The sequence below is a fragment of the Silene latifolia genome, chromosome Y (assembly GCF_048544455.1).
Source record: "Silene latifolia isolate original U9 population chromosome Y, ASM4854445v1, whole genome shotgun sequence".
Lineage (NCBI taxonomy): Eukaryota > Viridiplantae > Streptophyta > Magnoliopsida > Caryophyllales > Caryophyllaceae > Silene > Silene latifolia.
In genome coordinates, this window is record NC_133538.1 from 264,011,283 (window position 1) to 264,034,545 (window position 23,263).

General features: G+C 37.6%; 1 long non-coding RNA gene across 1 annotated transcript; it reads right to left on the bottom strand.

Annotated features, from left to right (window-relative positions):
* Positions 1 to 1,012: 1,012 nt before the first annotated feature.
* LOC141627106 (uncharacterized) lies at positions 1,013 to 9,276 on the bottom strand. The gene is made up of 4 exons (XR_012536668.1): positions 8,968 to 9,276; positions 8,675 to 8,874; positions 2,683 to 2,768; positions 1,013 to 1,269 (listed from the first exon to the last, which is right to left on the bottom strand). It is a non-coding gene; the product is annotated as an uncharacterized LOC141627106 (long non-coding RNA).
* Between the last annotated feature and the right edge of the window lie 13,987 nt (positions 9,277 to 23,263).

Genomic DNA, 23,263 nt, shown 5'->3' on the forward strand with positions numbered 1-23,263 from the left:
CTATTGGGAGCCTTGATTCGTCATATGGGTTTGATTTAGATGACGATTTTGATGATGATAATGGATACGAGGTTGATGAAGAAACAGCTGAGTCGGTACTTGCTCCTAGCACGGATGAGGTAATGCATTCCTCTGTCAGCGATTCCGTTGTTGAGAGCGACCAACCTGAGGTAGTAGACGATAATCTTATTATTGTTTGTTTTAATAGCATATTGCCTCGTTTGATTCTTGCTTCTTCCTTTAATGCTATACCCCCTCTTATGTGGACGTTTAAACTATCAACTTTTTACCGTCCTTATCATTTTAAAATTGTTAATCTGAGATGGAGCCCTAGATTATCGTTAATTGCTCCCGCGCTCCTATATTTTGTGGATAAATTTAGGAGCGCTCATAGAAAGTTTGTACGACTTAAAAAGTTAAACATTTTTATTTCCTATTTTGCTATTCCACTTTGGTGCTACTTATGCTTTTTTGTAGCACATGCGCAGATTTATGATTTAATGATGCGCGCTTTGAGCTGTTTTGATTACGACTATTAGAGAGGCTCGAAGAAAAGAAGGTCGAGCTGGGACCTGACTGAAGCTAGCGCTACCCGGGAGGCAACCCGGCAATTTTATTCTGCTTTTTATTTCATTTAAGTTTTAATAAATGGTTTCTATACCATAGACAGTCTCAGTTAAGCTTGTTTTTGTTAGTTGCGGGCTGTTTTTATTGCATTTTGCAGGAATTACACCGAGGATCACTCGATCGAGTAGTCATTCTACTCGATCGCGCACTTTTGCTGATTAATTCACTCGATCGAGTGATTAATCTACTCGATCGACCACCTGTAGGATGAGAAACCACTCGATCGACCTAAATTCCATTCGATCAAGCAGTTTTGAGCGCCCATTCTACTCGATCAGACTGTGACACCCTCATTTATTGCGGAAAAGTAAATACGTAATTCTAGAATAAAACTGCATGGATATGTTTGTAATAGGTTCATTTGGGTAAAAACCTGTAATTTTTAAAAAACCTGAACCTGTTATAAAGATGTCCAAATTGGAAGGTGTCAAACATACAAGGTCTAACTAGAAGTTTCACAACATAACCATCGCTAAAGTCGCGAATAGCAAATTATACAACCAAATGTAAAGAGGGAGACATATGTCCCTAAAATGTATGTGACATAAAAAATGTTTAAGGGTCACAAAATAAAACCAATCTAGGTTCCAAGGTTTCTTTGCTCGCTAGCTCGTCCGTGTACCCCATATATGCATCACCTACCTGTCAATCGCATTTTATACAAATACGAAAGCCACAGTCAGTGGGGAGTAACTCCGAGTTCTCCCAGCCACGAAATGTCATAATTAATATAACATGTAAACATAAGAATATGAATATGAATAACACATAGCCTTAGCATATAGATGTTAGACAATCGTGCTTATCATGTGAACAACAATATAACAACACATAGTCCTAGCATGCGAATACTAGACCGACTCATACTACACTATCATGTGAATCACATAACATTCAGGAATCCAAACTCTATCAACCATAGCCGGCTTGCATCTCACCTTCTATGATTCATAGAATCATCAAACAAGAAAGGGCAATATATCAAAGACAGCATAAGTTCTTAGTACGGTCAATAGTCACTCAGAACTCGAGTCTATACCACGAGGTAGGGAAGGTAATCGAACCGGTATCTTGGCTCGAGGTTCTATCAAAACATGGCCAAGATACAACACAACCCTAGCCTAAAATCTAAGCAGACCTAGACATGCGGATACACACCACCGCACCCAAGACCCACAATTTTATAAAACCATGTGAGTACCCTAAGGAGTCCACCAAAGGGTTGGCTAGTACTTAAGCTGACCACTTACTCTCAAAATAAGTAACGAGGTCATGCCCCAACTTGGATATAAACCCACCAAGTCAGGAACACAGAGGCTATTAAGCAGTGAACATACACTCGTCAAAGACTATAATGACCTATCTATGATGAAGGCCGAAATACTCACCTAGGACCTAGTCCCAGCTAGTCCCAGCTTGAATACTTTAGCCCACACCACACAAGACAAGTAGGATACCCAATTTACCATAAGAGGGGCAAAGAGTCCAACTTACCAACATAAATGCTAACATTCTATCATGTGAAAGGCTATATAAAGGTCTATTCAAAGAGACAATCCAATCATATCCTCAATGTCATCAATAACCAAATTATAGCTAACCATCAATATCATAGTCCATGAGAATAAACTACAATGGCTAAAGGCAAACAAGACTCAAGCATAAGGCATCCAAAGCATCCAACAACCAACATGTGAAATGATAATTACAAATATCAAGGCATAACATAAAACCTCCAATAACAACCAATCTTACCTCAAAGACAAACCCTCGACCCGAGTCCCGCGACGGGTCATCGGTCAAATCGAGGCTGACCGGTTTAAACCTAGTTTGACCAAACTCGTTCGGTCAATAACGCCCAAACTCGTAGTCTTTGCCTACTTTGGCCTAAATCATAAAATTTATCACAATATAATTCTCATGCTATTTCTAATTTCTATCATGTGAAAAAAACGAAAGTAACACATTATTAATCATCTAAACACTTAACAAACAACAGGCACAACATTAACTACTAATGTGACATTAATTCGTCGAGTAACTCGGAATAGTTACCTTAAGCTAGAAAAAGGCAAGCAATAAACTTGAGAAAGCTTCTAAAACCCAAAATTACTCTTCATCTTCAACCACATATGAGTCACCTAAAATAATTATGTGAAGGGACGATATTAACGAATTATCGTTATATAAAATATGAGACGGAAATTAATTTAAATCAAAACATGTAAACATATTCATTAGCTCTTTGTCTTATGTTCATAAACCATTATGACCCTCCCTTTTGACAGGCATACCAAGAAAATTGTCACAACTTTTACGCCCTAGAAACAGTCCCATAAAGCACCATTTTATCCGTCCCAAAACTGAGCCCAAACCAGCCTGTCACGGCTCCCAAAACCGAGGCCAAAACAGCCCACACGGCCTCCATTTCGATCGTCCCAATCGCCCCTCAAGGGCTGCACAAAATCGGTACCAAAACAGAGTTCAATCAATCCTAAACCAGTCCTAAACCGAGTCAAAACAGTCCCAAAAATGTCCCAAAGTACTTGCAAAGCGGACTCAAAAAAATCTAATTTCTCGCACAATACCACAACTAAACAAGATCCCAAATAGCATCCCAAAACGATCCCTACATGTCAAGATACACCGTCTTAAATATACCACTTACTAGCTAGCATCCCAAATGATCCCTAGAGGTCAATATACACCGTCTCAATCATCTCCACATATCAGTATACACCGTCTCAACTATACAATTGACTAATTAACATCCATAAGGATCCCTATATATAATTATACACCGTCTCAATTATAAAACAGACTAACCAAAGATTCGAAATAAACATATTTTACAAGTAATATTTAGTAATCCGTTATCGTTACCTTTTTCCGATCGAACTAGTCCTTCATGACTAACAAATATTCTACAGCACCGTCTATTTTTAGTACATACAACCGTCTTATAAAAAAAAATAAAGCTGAAAATATAAATGGGTTTGTAAAAATACATGAAGAAAATGAATTTTACTTACAACGGATTGACAGGAACGATGAAAGCAGCACTATGGAACGAAAATCATTGATAACGGATGACAAACGGAGTGGCAGAATCAATTTAAAATTAAAAAAAAATGAAAAGAACGAAAAAGAAGAAAAAGGAAGGGAGAAGAAGAAATGTTGCGTGAGAAATGAGGGAGCAGCCTGCCTGCCTGCTATTTATTATACGTACGTTTCTTCATCGTTAAGAATTCTAGCTAGTTTCTACAAATCGGTTCAAGTTAAATTAAACTGGTTTTAGTAACAATTTCATAAACGACACGTAATCAAAATAAATAAATTTAGTGTGTGAAAATAAAATAAACTCAGCTAGTTAACGTAAATAATACAATATCAGCTTGAATCGGAATTATTAGCGATTTTTACGAAACTAACGAATATTTATAAAAATTGCTAATTTAGTGAAATAAGCTCAAAATAGCTAATTGGACGGTTTTGTTCCCAAAATCCATCTCGAGTTCACTTAAAACAACTTTCATAAGGACTCGTAAAGAAACGAAAATTATTAAATAAATAAACTCGAACTAACTTCAATAAACTCGAACTAACTTTAAATAAACTTATTAATGATTATTAAAATTAACGTATCGAATTATGATGAAATTAATTAATTAGCTAAGCATATATATATAAATCGTTAAATGATGTAATTAAATTCAAAATAGCAATTAAAAGAATTTTATCCAACTTAATAAAATACGGGGTGTTACACAGACACTATTCCTCTTGACCGAGTATTGTTGACTTGGATTAGCTTCCTGAGACGGTTCTCCGGGCCTTTAGCAACCTCCCATGTTCATGGTCGGTTTGGGGAGGTCCCCTTATTCGCGCATTTTGTGAGTTTTTCCGCTTTTACTTTTTTTTTTCTCTTTTAGTTTGCGTTTCCTTTCCATGTTTTGGTACAATGGGGGCATTGTACGGTTTGGTTTGGGGAGGTTATGCATCCATATCTGTGTCTGCATATTGTTTTTATTGCATTTCAGTTATCACATTTAATTTATGTTTGCATTGTTGTTTATTTTCGTTAAAATTCAAAAAAAAATTCAATAAAAATCAGAAAATTGTTAAAAATTCAAACATTTGCACGTTTATTTTAGCATATAGGTTGAGTCGGAACGGTCGATTTCCATGATGAATTTGCACTATTATCTGTCTTTTTGCTTAAGCCTTGCATTGAACTTTTATCTTTTAGCTTTGTCTTATTGCATATCTACGAGTTAATGTTTAAATTTAGCTGAACGAATAGACTTGACATGAAATTTTGGCAACCTACTTATAAATTCTAAGGAATTAGAGCCGTATAAACTGGTGTCATTTGTGACCAGTTTCATGTAGGATTGTGAGTAGTTACTCCTTGCATAACATGTTCATCAATTTGCACGTATATGAAATTCAATTGCTTTTTGCCTTCATACATTCGGGTTAGTGGTTGGTGTCACATGCAGGGCGGTGCTTACAAATCCCCTTTATTTCATTTTTACCCATAAACTCCACATTAGCCAAATTTGCCAGTTGACCCTTAGCTACATTCCAAATTCAGCCTGCCTTGTCAAGCTAGTTTAGTGTATGTTTTGCGGTATATATTTATTGTGCCAAGTTTGGTTTGTATTGCATTATTTGGAGTTGGTAGAAATAAAGAAGAAGGAGGATGAATTGAGAAAAAGGTTGATGAAAAAGACGCGAAAAGGAAAAAAAAAAGAGATGAAAAATGAAAAAACAAGGAATTCGAAAAGAAGAAACCGAAAAAAAAAATAGAAATAGAAAAAGAAAGAAAAAGAAAAAAAAAGATGTTGTTTGTTAGTCGGTTTCACTCCTATGCTTTATCTATATCTTTTGAGGAGTGTTTTCAGTTTGGTTTGGTGAGATTTTATGCCAAATGAAGGGCATGTGTTTAATTCATAATTGAGTTGGAAATGGATATGTTGATATGGTTCTGTTTAGGTACTAGCTTGATCACCTATACCTCCACATTCCCATAAATGTTTTGCCTTTTCTTACCCATTGCCTCACTTTACCATATTTTTGTAAGCCCTCGGCTGTGACAGGACCTTGTTTGGTTGGAATGTATGTTTGGTAGCTAGAATTGTCTATCATATTAGTTGCATGCATGTTTATGTGGGTCGTAGTTTAGGTGAGCGACTATTTTTCTTTCTCTCTTACATATATATGTTCACCCTTTGCTTCATGAGAGAAGAGTAACCCGTGAGAGTCCATTATTAAAGGTCTTGCAAGGTCGACGGTTCAGCTTTATTTATAAACGTGCTATAACTCGTTTGCATTTGACTGTTCGCTATAAGAGTTAGTTTGCTTGCATTAAATCGGCTGAAGTGGGCATTTGTAGCTAGCTTTGAGTTATCTTTTTCCATTCCATTAGTTGCATTTTAGTTTACTCGACGACGAGTAAAGGTTTGGTTTGGGGAGATTTGATACGTGCATTTTATATAGTCTTTTTAGCCTATTTCATGCACGTATTTCTATGCTTTTATCGTGGTTTTATGCTACGAAATGCCCCGTATATGCTACTTTGGTGTATTTTGTCCTAATTGCAGGAATGAACCCAAAAGTAGTGAAATCAAGCCATTTGCCGTCCGTTTTGCATGCATTTGGAGGAAGAGTGGATTTGGAGCGGGAATTATAGCTGTGTTGGGATGCGTGAAGCTGTTTCGGGAGCTATAAAGACAAGTCAAAGTCAAACTAACGTGAATTATGAGCTACTGAAGTCAAGATCCACTCGATCGAGTGCTTTTCTAGTCGATCGAGTGGTTTAGGATTCAATAATCAGTCGATCGAGTAGTTTATTCATTCGATCGACCAGTTCTTTTTATGCGTTTACTCGATCGAGTGATCTAGTTGGTCGATCGAGCAGTTTCTGGCTGGGTTTGCTCGATCGAGTGGCTTTATTCCACTCGATCGAGTGGATTTTGCTACGGGCTGGGCTTTTTGCTTTATTTCCGTTAGTTAGGTTTAGCTAATCCTAGTTTCTTATAAATAGGAAGCTGAGGACGACATTTGTATACTCTCTGACTCTCTCATTCTCTTCTCTTCTCCCCTTACTCGGTTACTGTACACTGCTACCGTTACTTTGTTCTTAATTTCCGGATCAATAATTCAGTATTAATTCTTTCTCTTTCTTTTCTTCTTTATTGATTATTTATGTTTATTGTTCTTCCTTTATTTCTCGTCTCCCCTTTATTTATGTCTAGCTAATCCCGTAGTATGTTAGGATTAGGGAAGTCGTGGTAGCATGTTTTAATTGACTTGAGTAGATTAGCCTTGCGATAAGAATTGTATTAGGCAATTTAATTGTTATCCGGTCGAATGAATGCATGCAGGAGACCAATAAATTTAGTTAACCCCGACCTGGATCGAAAGATTGGAAGGGAAGGCTTGCTTAATTACAATAGGGTATTGTAGTGAGGACGAAAGTTAAGCTATTTACGCTCTAGGGCGGTTTAAGGACCGAAAGGTGACGACCATAGATCTTCTTATCAATAGTCTAATCGCCTTAGTATTTCCGAGAGTATAGCTGCCACGGTGGACCGATTCCTAGCATATTCCCTTCTCTTTATTGTTAAATCCTTCTATTTTTACCTCTCCTTCCTTAACCTCTTAATAGTTTTAGTCAATACAATCAAAACCCCCATTTTTGTGACACCCTGACAGACCGAATTAAACAGATAGATAGCAACTTAGCCTCCCTGTGGAGATCGACCCTACTTACCGCTGACTTCTGTTAGTAGTAACTTAGGTATTTATTTTTGGTACGAAACGACAGTATCAGCTACCGCAGAATGCAGCTTTTGGATTATGTCGTAAGGTATCTAAGCAATGAAGAGTTTCAGCTAAGACCAGAGGCATAGGTGAGCAGTCGTTGCGCATGTGCTTTGCTACTCTTAGAAGGCAGCCGTGTCCGTAAACATTGGAAGGGCTTACAAATAGATAATGGTTGAGCAGGCATAACTCCAATGGCCGTTTTTTATAACGTAAGTCAATCACAGTCCTTGGATAGCTAGGGGAAGTGAAGTGCGCGATCATACGACGGAGATTTACCCTACGTCCGTTCAAAAATTCATCTACACGACTAGTAATGCCCAGATAATGTTTGAAGTCTTTTCTTAAATCATCATCGAGACTAGGAAGCGTAGGAGAAGACTGGATAGATGGTCCTAGGATGGCACTAAATTCCTCCGTCATAGGACATATCTCACGATCGCCAAAGCGGAATAGGTGAACTTCAGGATCCCAAAATAAAGCGGCAACGCGTAAAAAATCCCATGAGATCTTAACTTTTTTCAACGATAGTAGCAAGGGTCCCAGCTGAACACCAATAATGTAGTCCTTTTCATCCTTCGTGAGGTTGTCAAGCCACAATTTTAGAGCGTTTTCAAAATTTTGAGATATTGTGAGTAAAGAGGAAATTTTGAGGTGGAGAAGTTAAAAGAGAGAGTGCTATTTAAAGAGAAGAAAGCATAGGGCTAATAGAAATCTTTATCCGTATTAAATACGGAGTCACCAGATACTCTTCCTTGTCAGATGCAGATTAGCTACTGAGATTTAAGAATTCTAGTAGAAGTCGATAAGCTGAACTTTCTAAGAAAAAAAAAAAGCGGGGTCAAAGGCGGGATTCTTATCCGAATTCGAATACGCCGCCCCTCTCCGGATCATGCTTAATAGCACGTTTTGAAAATTAAAATATTTTAACAGGATTAGTAAGGAAATGTGAGACGTCTCTATGTTAACTTAGTTAATCATCAATTAGCTAAGTGTAGTATTCATTGCAGTAAGTACTTTAGAATTAGTGTCATGGTCATGCATCATGCATCATCTACTATATATTATCATGCATCATCATACATAATTAACATCATCTTGCATCATCAGCGAGCACATGAATTTGTTCCTGAGACCAAGCAAAACATGAAACAAAGCAAAAGAAAAGGGAAAAAATTTGAAATATGAAAACAGTTAATAAGGAGGGAGAAACACATACAATCTGACAGAAAGTCCGGTCAAAAATCACAAGATCCGATGGGGCTCCTTCATCAGTCATCCATTCACCCATCGGGGGCTCAAATTGCGGCACACCTCCGCTGATTTCCTTCTATATCAGGAGCCAGTTCAACGGTGCTCCGACACCGACCATCTTGTTGCCAATCAAGCGCTGGAATGACGGCCAAGGCGCAATCCACGCTGATCTCGTCCCAATCAGAATAGTACATTTCAACAATCATTTATAGAATACAAATTAAAAATCAATCGTCAAAAAAAAAAAGTTGTACTTACTTCGATGGAGTTCCGTAATTGGTCATCCGGTCGCGATCGGGGGGCTCGAATGACGGCAATAGCAGCACAAAACCATCGATCGCATCCCATATCAGGAGCTAACAATCTTTGAAGATGACTGATTGGGCTTTAATACTCTAAGCAGCAACAGACGAGTTAGTCAATTTGGAAATAAGGGGACGATTTACTGGAATTTCTGGTGAAATGAAAAACTTGAAAGTTCAATTGAAAAAAAGGGGAAAGTAAATGTTTGGTCTGGTAGGTGCTTTACGGAAGAAGCAAAATGGGAATTTTCACTCTCCTAAGCTTTTTGTAAAGAAACACCACATTATTTAAGTGGATGATGTTGGTTCACCTAATTATTTCCTGGTTTTCAAATTCGAGTTCGTAAATCTAAGTTTTACGTTCTTACGTCATTTCAAGTCAACAAAAATAACCCGCCTCAATTTTTCAACCCGTCTTTTAATTAAGCATGTCTAATATATTCGGTTTTAAACCCGCTCTTATAAAATAAAATTTTATACCTTTTCTATTTTGCAAAATAAAACTTTCGCAATTCTCCAGCTAGTTTCGTGAAATAAAATTTTGCAAATTTCCCAGCTCTTTTCATGAAATAAAATTTTGCAAATTTCAAAATTAATGTGAAAAAATTTAAGTATCTTTATGTGAAATAAAATTTTGCAAATTTCCCAGCTCTTTTCGTGAAATAAAATTTTGCGATTTTCAAATTCAACTTATTTCGAAATAAAATTTTGAAATTCATCCTGGTCGGCAGGCCCTGGCATGCATTTTGAGTTCTTAAAATAAAATTTTCTGAACTTACCTTTTTGCGAAATAAAATTTTGCAATTTTCAAATCCTTTGGTCGGAAGGCCCTGACATGCATTTTAAGTTCTTAAAATAACATTTTCTGAACTTGCTTTTTTGCGAAATAAAAATTTGCCATTTTCAAATTATCGGTCGGCGGGCTCTAACACGCATCTAAGTTTGTAAAATAAAATTTTACGATCTTATCCATCCTTTTTTCAAAATAAAATTTTGAATTCCTTGGTCGGCAGGCCCTGACATGAATTTGATATCTTAAAATAAATTTTTCTGAACTTACCTCTTTGCGAAATAAAATTTTGCAAATCTTAGTTTGAAAAATCAGATTTTACAAACTAATCCCTTTTCAAAATAAAATTTTGAATTCCTCGGTCGACGGGCCCTGACACGCATTCAAGCTTGTGAAATCAGATTTTGAAGGTACACTCTTAAGTGAAACAAAGTTTTGCTTAACCAGATTCCAGACAAGCGGAACAAAGTTTCGTTATACCAGTTTCCAAACAAGTGAAACAAAGTTTCACTATGACAATTCCAACCGGCGAAACAAAGTTTTGCCATGCCAGCTTCCAGTCAAGTCATAAAACAAAGTTTTATGATCTTTATGTCAACCAGCTACTCCAGACAGGTAATATAAGAGGCCCAGGTACGTTTCTTATCTTTTATTTGTCCCGACCGGACTACTTTGACCTTCGTCTTACTCAGACTCGGTCAAAGTGGGGGCTTCTGTAGACACCTCAAAATGTCTACTGGCCTTCGAACACCCGATGATGAGGCCCTTATTTATTTCGGAATAAAACTTACTTGAATTTGATATAAGGTTATTTATGCTCAAAATTGTCCCTGTAACAACCATTTTATTACCCAGTCGAAATCGACAACTTACTACATACTTAACCTCTCTTAGTTAATTAATTACGAGAGTAATATTTTATATTAATGGTACGAAACCATTTAATTGGGTCAAATTAGTAAGGGAGGCAGTCCACCTTATAAATTTGAGACCTTATTCTGTCAGCCTAACAAAAAAAAAAAAAAAAAAGCCTGAGAGGTCTTGTTGATTTCCTAAGCCCATAAGGCTGATGAAATAACCGAAAATCAAGTTTAGTACATGGAGGATTAGCTTTTTACACAAATTAGATCACTTCAAGGATATGAATTGTATTTACCATCAAGGACAATTGATGAATGTGCGCCAAAATAGAATTCTTGATGCGCTAAAGTGTCTTGAAAGGGAGATTGATACGCGAGTCCAATTGGATAGCCATGCTCTAGATAACTTTCGGTGGTGCTTGAATTCTGTGTTACGGAAATTTTAGATCTTGTCAAACGCTCCGTCTTAACTAGTATAAATACTTCTCTTTGCACCCTTATTCAAGGACAGAGAAAATTCAGACAGAAAATTCCCAGAGAAAATCTACACAGAAAATACTATTCCATACAAAATACTACCTTCCCATCATACTTTCACATACATACATCAATCCTATTTTGAGCATAAAGACGCCCTAAAGTCAGTTCGAGTAAGCTAATTGTCGAAACCCCATATCCGGGTAGGCCTGAGGGTGTCATATTTATTCTTTACTTCTTATATTATCGTAATTTAGTTTCCGTTGTTTGTAAATAATTTGTATAAAATTGTTTTAAAAACGTTTTGTTTTGCTTAAATCGTCAAATATATAATATTATAAACAAATAGTAGTGGTCGTCAGTTTGATGGGTGGTCCGGGTGCCTAACACCTTCCTTGACCGTACCTTTACCCCCGAATCCGCAATCTTTAGTTCAGACCGGAGTGACAGATCATTCCGCATTCCAGGGATCAAAATGGGCCTTTTCCGTTTAACTTGTTTTTTTTTGTATGTTTTTTTTCAAAACCTGTTGGCGACTCCATACTATTTATTTATTAATTTCAAAAAGGATATTTGTTCAGGGTGTTGGGGCTGGTGTCCTCTACAGTTAGTGCAAATAACATTTAAATCTCTAAAAGGATCAAAGGGTATACTTTTGTATTATTATCAGTTGGTCCACGTTTATCAATAACGGTTGGCTTGCTAGATAAGTTTGACGTTATTGTCATACTGATGGGGGTGATCAACTGGTCCTTAAAAGTCACACCTATAGGATACGTTTGAGAGATGTGACGGTATGAAAATACAGTCATGTTGATGCCTAAGTTGACTAAGCAGTTAGTCGGAGTTATTGACTAATAATTAGTCAAACGCGATGTTGAGATAATTATTTAATACGGATTAAATAATAATGGCTAAGACGAATTAAGCGGTTAATTCGTAAATTGAATATAAACGATTATATTTAATTGATGTATATTGAATTAATTATACAATATTGTCTTTGTCGGACATGTATTAATATATCGACTGAGTCATGTTACTAGTTGATATTTTAATAACCGATAACCGATGACGATTTATAATAAAATCCCGTCATATACATTTAGCGAAAATCGAGTCGGACCATGAGTAAAAAATAAGGAGAAAGTGAAAGCCCACTCTCTCCCATTTGAAACCCACGGCCGAAACAACAAAAGGGGAGCTTCTCTCCTTTTGTGACCTAATGATCTCATTTGCAAAGAAATTAGGGTTTCGGGGCAATTTCCTCTGAAATTCTAGATCTCACATCGAAAAACCTCACAACAACTCTCTCAATATTGCAAGTCAATTAGAGAGTATTTCTAGCACAAGGGGCATAGTCTCAGACGGTCTTGGGTGCAACGATTAGGAGGAAATCTACTTTGATTTCTGATCTTAGGCCGAATTTCAAAGGACCCGAGGTTGATTCTTGTTCTTTATCGTTTTTCAATTGTTTTTCGTTTATGACCATAAATCGCATGTTAAATTTACGTTATAGTCCTAAAATTTAAGGGTTTTATAAGGATATTACCCCACAAGTAGTATCAGAGCGAGGCCACGTAAATTTTTCTTTGTGATTTTCATCAAACGAATTTGGATCGATAAATTTGTGCATTGAAAACCGTGCGGCCAAATGATATTGCGGCTGTTTTAAATTTTTTTTTAACACGGTTGTTTTTTTTTTTTGAAAACCGTGACAAACAGTTACCGTCTGATCAGACGATGTTTTGTTTTCAAGTTGTTCTTTGCATATTGTTATTTTAAACGATAATTATTGCAATATGTTAAAGTTATATCAATTGTAGTTTCAATTCTATACGGATTAGGTTAAATTGCAATTGGTTTTATCAAATCGATTTTTGATGTTTGTTGATGCTCACGTTTTTTTTGAGCTGCTGGATTTTTTTTTTTGCTGCACTATTCACGATTCAGCCGTGAAGAAGAAAAAAAAAAAATTTCGTGTTTCAATTTTTTTATTTCGGCCATGTTCTATGCATAATACGGACATTATGCATTCGCTTGATAGTGAAACGGTTCACTCACGTACCATTTAGTTATTTTAAAGCGATTTAAAGTAACGGATTATCATGGATTAAAATTAAGTTGATTAAAGCGGTTTTGTCACATAATTTTAATCATTAAAGGTGGTTTGGATAAATTTAACATAATTACGGAATTATGTCACGAATAAAGTTTATTTTAGTTGATGCATTTTATTTATCGTTATTTTGAATGCCTTGAATGTTTTAATTACGTATTTAATTTTTACAAACGGTTGTAACTTAGTGTGGCCTTAGTAGAACGTGTTACCGTAATGATGGAACACGGTCTTGGTTGTATTTTGAGATCTCGCATCTCCGTTTTGGTTTTTTTTTTTGTAATTACAGTTTTAATTTAGAATGTAAATAGGTTTATATTTTGTAAATTTTAAATTGTAATTTTGAGAAGACCAAAGATGGAGATCGGATGCTCACTCCCATTTGCATGGACAAAGATGGAACATCAAGACAAGCTTCTCGGGTCCAACGGTGGATTCCAAAGTTGTATTATGTTCTTTTTACTAGGATAGGCCACACTAGGAATTTTTATTTACGTTTTGCATTCTTTTATTTATTTTATCGTAACGATAGATTGCATCATATTCCGCCTAAAACCAAACCACCTAATAATTGCATGAAAACTGACTCATATAGAGGTCACGCGTTAGTTTTCTTTGATATACAGATATCACACGTTTTTTCATAAGCCATCATCTAAATTAATTCATTCATGCAATGCTAGTTTTTCGTTCACTTAAAATGAATTAAAACTAAGTTGATGGGATCTTCCTCGTATAACCAAAAATTGAGAATAGTCTTTATAGGTCAAACTCCAATGAATCCCTTCTTCGTTGGTAGGCATAATATGACCCCTTCTACGTCGGGTAAGTTGGAACTGATTGACCTATTTTATCTCAACACTATGGTCACTCGTACGATCCTGTGATTATGGTGGACTATAGATAGGATTTACGGAAATCTATCGACCAAGAGTTCTAACGATAGAACTAGCTAAACAGTTGGCTTATCAATTTACGGAAATTGAGTCTTGGGATCACTTGTATTATTCTTGAGGGAGATCAATTATGCAAGTGCAATGAGTCTACACGATTAAAATGAATTTTAAATAGACTTAAATCACCTCGATGAGTTGCTTATTTCGTTTTGTTTTTCCTTTCTTTTTCAATGTAGATCACGATCACTTAAACTGCTAATAACAAAATGGGGCCGTCTTGCCGACGACCCAATGCCAAGTGCCACATTGGACCGTGAGTCCGGCTTTCGGGTCTTCATGAATCGATGAATCGATCTACTCGATCGAAGAATGATGGATCAAACTTCGCGGAATGGGAGGCGGCATTACGGAATGCCGCCGCCGCGACGGGAAGCTCAAATATCCGACAGAGCCCATCCCGTCAAACCCAGGCCCCTACCGGAGCTAACGAGATCGCCAAGTATAACGATTTCGTCATGGAAGCGGGTGCGATTAAAAACGTACTCATTTTTGCAATGGAATCCAATTTGCAGAAACGCTTCATAGCCCAAGGTGCAAACAAGATTTTCACCACGCTCACTAAGGAATTCTCGAAAGCACCGAGAATCGTGACCTATGAGCATACCACTCGCTTCTTTGATGCGAAACTCCAGAAGGGCCAACCGGTTAGCCCACACATTCTCAGCATGATTGAGAATGTCGAGAGACTGGAGGCGCTTGATTGTAAAATCAGCGAGAATATCGTGATTGACCGTATGCTTCATTCACTCCACGATGGTTTTGCGCTCTTTAGAGAGAATTACTATATGAATGATTTGAAGAAAAGTCCTCATGAACTACACTCCCTACTCGTACAGACCAAGAAGGATATGAAGTTTAGTGGGAGCTTGAAACAGGATGTTCTCGTTATGTCAAACAAGGGCAAGGGTAAGGGCAAAGCTCAAGCAGACCTAGCGGTAGGTAAACCGAAGTTTAAGAAGTCGGGATCAGGTAAGAGTGGTCCTGGTGAGTCGAGCAACTCATCAGGCACGACAAAGAGCAAGACCGAAAACATGGAATGCCATCACTGCCACAAGACTGGGCATTGGAGGCGTACATGTCCTGTTTACCATGAGGACATAAAAGTATGTCGCGTTAAACCTGTTGGTATGTCTTCTTCCTCTTCTACTTTTATTCATATGATTGAGATTAACCACGCAAGTTACGGAACTTGGGTACTAGATACTGGTTGTGGTTCTCATCTGTGTAATCATGTGCAGGGGCTCCGAAACATCGAACCCCTCGTAAAGGGTGAGGTGGACCTGCGTGTCGGGAATGGAGCACGAGTGGCTGCCATCTCGAGGGGAACATACGTGATCCAGCTTCCTAGCAGATTTGAGTTATTTTTATATAACTGCTATTATGTACCCAGTCTTTCTAAAAACATTATTTCAGTTTCTGCACTTGACAAACTTGGTTTTTCATTTGTAATAGAGAATAATACTTGCATTTTCTCATTACACGATATGATTTATGGCAAGGCAGTCTCCATGAACGGAATTTATGTTTTAGATCAGACCACCGAAATATTACACGTAATGAATAAGAAGTTAAAGGTTGGTGACAAAGATCAAACGTATCAATGGCACTACCGTATGGGACACATTAATGAGAAACGCGTAAAAAAACACTCATAAAGAATGGAGCTATCTCGGCCTTTGATTTTCAATCATTTGGCACGTGTGAATCATGTCTCATTGGTAAGATGACTCGAATTTCCTTCAAAGGTGTTGGAATGCGTCTTTCTTTGTCCTATTAGGACTCATACATACGGATGTGTGTGGACCTATGTCAATCACCGCACGAGAAGGCTATAGGTATTTCATCACTTTCACGGACGATTTAAGTAGATATGGCTATGTTTACTTAATGAAGCACAAAAGTGAATCCTTTGAGAAATTCAAGGAATACCGGAATCGGGTACAGTAACCCACTGGGTAGAAAGATTAAAACACTGCGATCGGACCGTGGTGGCGAGTATCTTTCTCACGAGTTTGATCAACACCTCAAAGATTGTGGGATTGCCTTGCGATTAACTCCACCGGAACACCTCGGTTGAATGGTGTGTCCGAACGGAGAAATCGAACACTACTTGATATGGTTCGATCCATGATGAGTCACACCGTGTTGCCTCATTGTGGGGTTATGCTCTTCGTCACCGCTCTAATACTTAACCGAAGTCCGTCTAAAGCTGTTGACAAGACTCCATATGAACTATGGAAGGGAACGGTCCCTAACTTGTCCTTTATACGGGTTTGGGGCTGCGAGGCTTATGTCAAGTGGAGACACGAGGATAAGCTCGGGCCGCGATCAGTCAAGACATACTTTATAGGTTATCCTAAAGGAACGCTTGGTCATTACTTTTATTCGCCAACCGAACAACGTGTATTTGTTGCGGCTAGTGCGACATTCTTAGAGAAGGAATTTCTCGAGAATGCAAAGAGTAATAGAACCTTCGAACTGTCGGAGATTCCAGAACCAAATACCGAGCAACCATTGGAGGAACCAGTTCCTTCAATCCCGGCTGCGGTTAATATTCCTGAGGAACCTAGGAGGTCGGGAAGGGTCTCTATTCCTCCAGACAGATACATTGGTATGGTCGAGGAACATGACATAGATGACATTCTACTCTTAGCGAGTAGTGAACCCGCAACCTATAAAGGTGCCATGACTAGTTCCGACTCAAAGCTATGGCTTGAGGCCATGCAATCCGAGATGAACTCTATGTATGAGAACAACGTATGGGATCTTGTTGACTTACCTGCTAAGGTTCGTCCCCTTCAATGCAAATGGCTTTACAAGATAAAGCATTCTGTGGAAGGTCAACAAGATATCTATAAAGCACGACTAGTTGCTAAAGGTTTCACCCAAGTGCCAGGTCTGCACTACGATGAAATTTTTGCACCCGTAGTCATGCTGCATTCCATTCGGATTATCTTAGCGATTGCCGCTTTTCATGACTATGAAATTTGGCAGATGGATGTGAAAACCGCCTTCTTAAACGGTTTTTTGGAGGAAGAGTTGTACATGGTACAACCCGAAGGTTTCATCGATCCAGAACATCCTAAGAAAGTGTGCAAGCTTAAGCGTTCCATCTATGGACTTAAGCAAGCTTCTCGGAGTTGGAATCATCGTTTCGACCAAGTGATAAAAGAAAATGGATTTACTCGATCGGTCGAGGAACCATGTCTATATATCAAGTCGAGTGGGAGCAAGATTGTCTTCCTAATATTGTATGTTGATGACATACTCCTGATTGGGAATGACATACCTCTCTTAACTTCGGTAAAAGTATGGTTGAAGAACCATTTCCAGATGAAAGATCTGGGTGAGGCACAAAGAATTTTGGGCATCCGTATCTATCGAGATAGATCACGTCGGATGTTATCTCTCAGTCAGGAGTCTTATATAGACAAGATACTAGAGAGATTCAGCATGACTAACTCCAAAAAGGGGTTTCTTCCTATGGCTCCAGGGGTGCATTTGAGCAAGTCTCGTGCACCGAGACACCAGGAAGAGAAAGAGCGCATGACACGGATTCCTTATGCCTCGGCTATAGGATCAATCATGTATACCATGATATGCACACGTCCGGACGTGGCATATGCATTGAGTATGACAAGTCGATTCCAACAGCATCCAGGTGAATCACATTGGATGGCTGTCAAGAACATTCGTAAGTACATACGGACGACTAAAGATTGGGCATTGACTTATGGAGACGAACAAAAGCTATGCGCAACCGGTTACGCAGATGCTAGCTTCCAAACGGATCGAGATGACTCGAAATCTCAGTCTGGATTCGTTTTTACTCTTAATGGCGCTGCAGTCAGCTGGAAGAGTTCCAACCAAAGTGTTACAGCAGATTCTACGACTGAGTCCGAGTACTATGCCGCGTCTGAAGCTGCAAAGGAAGCGATATGGATGCGTCAATTCTTACAAGGACTATCTATAGTGCCTAGTTCGAATGACCCGATCACCATCTATTGCGACAATAGAGGTGCCATCTTCCAAGCTAAGGAGCCTAAGTCTAGCAACAAGTCTAGACATGTACAACGGAAAGCTCATCTAATCCGAGATTACGTGGAGCAAAAGGAGGTAGTGATAGAAAAGATTGCTACAGATGATAACATAGCAGATCCTCTCACTAAACCATTACGACAAGATAAGCATGAAGGGCATGTTAATTCCATGGGAATTAAACGTGTTCCTGAGTTGTAGTACTCTTTTATGGATTAGATTCATTCTCTTTTGTACTCTATACGACATCATCGTTTTGTTATTTATATATTTTGTTTTTCATGTGGATTTGTACGACAATTTTGAACACCACAAAGTGAACTGAACAAACATTATATTTTTGGTCCTTAATTGCCCACGTGAGTCGATAACTCGGCAATTATTTTGTGACGTTGGTTGATGGTGGGTTCAACGAGCCATAAGTCAAAAGGTTGATTGACCAATCACAGAGGCGATTTATACGGATATCTCGCAGACACATTGTGACATCGACGTGGAGTCCTAAATGTTTTATAACATTCGGTGCCAGGTCGTGGATAGGACCTCCATGGTGATCCTAAGAGTCGATTCTTTTGACTATCGACTGTCTCTTGAGACTAAGGCAGATTTTGGGTGACTTTGGTTTCTTTCTCACGGTCATCCGTAACAGGGGGCCAAGTAGATTTTTTCGGGTCATTTCATTTGTGCTTAGATCGGAAGGAGTCGAGTTGAAGGAAATATTCAGCCTTTATCAGGTACTCGATATTTATCAGGGCCACTCGAGGAGCTGTAACTGAAATGCATGGCCATGCTCGAATACGAATTCATTTTATCAGTTAAGTTACTCTCTAGTCGGGGAAACCACTCTTGATACAGATCGATTGTAAAATACGACCTTTGCGGATCCGGATCTGCAAATTGTTTTCCATTGAGTGGGAGAAATTTTAAATGAATATGAGAATCGGTTATCGCACATACACTTGTACGGACAAGTGGGAGTTTGTTGGAGCCGTGTCCTCCAGTTAGTGCGGATAACGTTATTGCACATACACTTGTACCGACAAGTGGGAGCTTGTTGGGGCTGGTGTCCTCTACAGTTAGTGCAAATAACATTTAAATCTCTAAAAGGATCAAAGGGTATACTTTTGTATTATTATCCGTTGGTCCACGTTTATCAATAACGGTTGGCTTGCTAGATAAGTTTGACGTTATTGTCATACTGATGGCGGTGATCAACTGGTCCCTAAAAGTCACACCTATAGGATACGTTTGAGAGATGTGACGGTATGAAAATACAGTCATGTTGATACCTAAGTTGACTAAGCAGTTAGTCGGAGTTATTGACTAATAATTAGTCAAACGTGATGTTGAGATAATTATTTAATACGGATTAAATAATAATGGCTAAGACGAATTAAGCGGTTAATTCGTAAATTGAATATAAACGATTATATTTAATTGATGTATATTGAATTAATTATACAATATTGTCTTTGTCGGACATGTATTAATATATCGACTGAGTCATGTTACTAGTTGATATTTTAATAACCGATAACCGATGACGATTTATAATAAAATCCCGTCATATACATTTAGCGAAAATCGAGTCGGACCATGAGTTAAAAAATAAGGAGAAAGTGAAAGCCCACTCTCTCCCATTTGAAACCCACGGCCGAAACAACAAAAGGGGAGCTTCTCTCCTTTTGTGACCTAATGATCTCATTTGCAAAGAAATTAGGGTTTCGGGGCAATTTCCTCTGAAATTCTAGATCTCACATCGAAAAACCTCACAAGAACTCTCTCAATATTGCAAGTCAATTAGAGAGTATTTCTAGCACAAGGGGCATAGTCTCAGACGGTCTTGGGTGCAACGATTAGGAGGAAATCTACTTTGATTTCTGATCTTAGGCCGAATTTCAAAGGACCCGAGGTTGATTCTTGTTCTTTATCGTTTCTCTATTGTTTTTCGTTTATGACCATAAATCGCATGTTAAATTTACGTTATAGTCCTAAAATTGAAGGGTTTTATACGGATATTACCCCACACAGGGATCTCACAAATAGATATACTAAAATGCCTTGTAGTAACATAAAAAGGCCGGTAACCCTTATTTCATGTACACGGAACCTTATTTCTTGCACATAGAACCTTATTTCATGTATATATTATCGTATTTTATGGCCATATAAAATTAATGTCCATAACCAAGAGTAATTAGTATCATAATTTAATCAACTGATGCAACATAAAACCTTATTTTATGCACATAGAACCTTATTTCATGCACATAGAACCTTATTTCATCCATATAGAACTTATTTCATGCACATATGAAATTAACATCCTTAACCAACAATAATTAGTATCATAATATAACAAAATGATGTACCTGAAAAACTTTTTAATGCACATAGAACCTTATTTCATGCACATAGAACCTTAATTCAGGCACACCATATTATGCATAGGTCTATCAAGTCAAAAACTAAATTAACAAACAGCTATCTTTTGGACAGAAATATAAGTAACCCCCGTGGGTACACTTTCAAGCTCCAAGTGTCCAACGAAGACTGGATATTAGACTCAAAATTAAAGGTGTTTTGCAATTCTGCCCAAGTCCAATGTCGGGTCTGCGCACTTACATTAAAAGGTCGAGATGCAATGACATAGGAACAATACATAGTTTACCAAAAGATTGATACAGGCTTAAGGAACAATACACAGTTACACAAAAAAAGTTCACCAACAAACTAAGCAACTAAAGCCGTATAAGAACTCCAAATATCTGCCGTAAAACAAGGCAGAGCAGGTTTTCCAGACAAAATTAAATCACATCATCGACTCATTCTCTGAAAAACAGTTGCAAGCACTAGGCTTCTTACCACACAATTAACAAAATGCATCTACACAAATAGTATTGTTACCATAAGTTCGTAACCTTGAGCTTATTCACTATAAGATAAAAGGCATGCAGAGTTACACTCATCACTTGAAGGCCCCTCACTCATTCTCTAGTTTAAGAATAGACAACCAACATGCCCAACTATAATCAATCAACATGGATGTATCAGATGGTAAATATCATTTGGTTAAACGAATTAAGACTCATGACTACTTGACATTCATCATGTAAATATATAGGTAAATAGGTCAACTTTACTATAAGACGGTCTCGGATGATAACTTGTATAAACGATAACATTTTGATTCCCCCGGAAAGTTTCAAAGCAAGCAAATTTAGCAGCTAGAAAGCTAATTCCACATTGCTTAATTAATACTTGATCAATTATTTTTCAATTTTATGTGAATGGATGGTCATTTATGTTCACGAGAAGTTTATCTACTCTATCCAGCAAGCAAAATATAACTTAGATGAATCATAAATTTTGGACACTACATAATCGACAGCATTAAGGCACACAATACAGTCAATCGGACTATCTAGAGATCATTTGAATAAGCGATTCATGATATAGAAAATGGGAAAACACACACAAAGCAACCTCCGACAAGCTACATCAAAACCGTTTACGAGAACAATCAGTCCAGAATGGAAAATCATACCAAAAAATCTAGCTCGATAGAAGAGCTAATTTCAAGTTTTCTACAAATCTGACAAGTGCACAAAATCCACCATGGATTTCTAAATCTTGTGGTTGATTCACCTTTTGAATAGTTGTTACCCAACTCAGGAACAACTTCCAAGAACTGCAAAATTTTCCATATTTTTTACATAGCCGGGTTATAAGAGAAGAAGAATTTTTTTTTCCAAAAAATGATCCAACGACAATTTGAAAGCAACAAAAACAAAGAAAAGGGAACAAATGAGTAATACAACCCTAATAAACTAATTTGAATCATAAAAATCATAAAAACTCGGAAATAAGAAAGAAATTGGGGGAATTGAGGAATTACCTAAATTCTAATCTACTCAAAATCAGGAAAAATGATTTACAAATGAGAAATTCAACCCTAATCAACTAATTTGAATCATAAAAATCATAAAAATTGATAAATAAGAAAGAAATTGAGGGAATTAAGGAATTACCTAAATTGTAATCTGCTCGAAATCAGAAAAGGCGATGATGAAATCAACAAGAACAAAGAAGGAAGCGAAATTGAGGTCGGATATACGGACTAATTTAATCAAAATCATAGTAATGGTACTCGAAATCACAAATTATAGAGTTATCGTTGAATGAGTGTGATGAAGGAGGGGAGTGTAGAAGTAAAGCACATAATGATTGAAAATTGAGGGAGACGGTTGGAAAAATAAGTTTAATTGCAGCTCTTTATTTGTCTAAGATCTAAGGGTTGTGAGAGATTCTCACAGTTCTCATTATCTTCATGGTTCTCACAGGATCCCAAATATATATATATATATATATACACACACACACACACACACACACACACACACACACACACACACACACACACACACACACACACACACACACACACACACACACACACACACACACACACACACACACACACATATAAACTATAAAACTATAAAAACTACGCGAAACATAAAAACTTACGAAGATGATAGATAAATCCAAGAAGTAGGATCGATCTAAGCACGAAAGATGATGAAGGGAGGAGGAAAGAGGCGCGGCACGAAACCCTAGGGAAGAGGGGATCTCACGGCACCAAGGGAGGAAGGAGGAGTAGAGAATTAGGTTTAGGGTTTTGAGAAAAGAAAAGCAAGGGTCCCTTCATATTTATAGAGAAGCTCATGGGTTCATTTCAAGCTTCGGCCCAAAACTTACCCATCTACACCAATAATCACGTGAAAACCCAAGGGGAAGCGGGTCTTCATAGAAATTCAAGCCCAACGAGCCGAATACGCAAAAGACGGATATTTTCCCGAAAATAAAATATGAAATATGGGAAAATAAAATTAAAGAATTATATTACGGAAATTAGGGGTGTTACAATCCAACCCCCTAAAAAGAAGTTTCGTCCTCGAAACTTGATAAGAGAACTACCTCACTCGAAAAGATGTGGATGCTTCTCTCGC